The sequence below is a fragment of the Penaeus monodon genome, chromosome 28, assembly GCF_015228065.2.
Source record: "Penaeus monodon isolate SGIC_2016 chromosome 28, NSTDA_Pmon_1, whole genome shotgun sequence".
Classification (NCBI taxonomy): Eukaryota; Metazoa; Arthropoda; class Malacostraca; order Decapoda; family Penaeidae; genus Penaeus; species Penaeus monodon.
In genome coordinates this window covers 2005960-2006188 of record NC_051413.1, presented here as the reverse complement: position 1 = coordinate 2006188, position 229 = coordinate 2005960, and positions in this window count along the sequence as shown.

Here is a 229-nt window from a genome sequence, read left to right as displayed (position 1 = left end):
CTCAGGGATTTTCTCCTCCGAGATTCCGTAACTCCAGCGCAAGTAATGAGGCTGCTTAAATACACGAAAATTGATAACGCAAAATAATTAATAATAATAGAATTTGGGAGTAATATATGTTTAAACAATGTTTAATCTTATTTTTTTTTATTCTTTCCAGTCTTTTACTGTTATGTGAGAAGAAAATTATTCTGAAAAGCTTATCTTCCAAAGTGAAACAAATTTCATT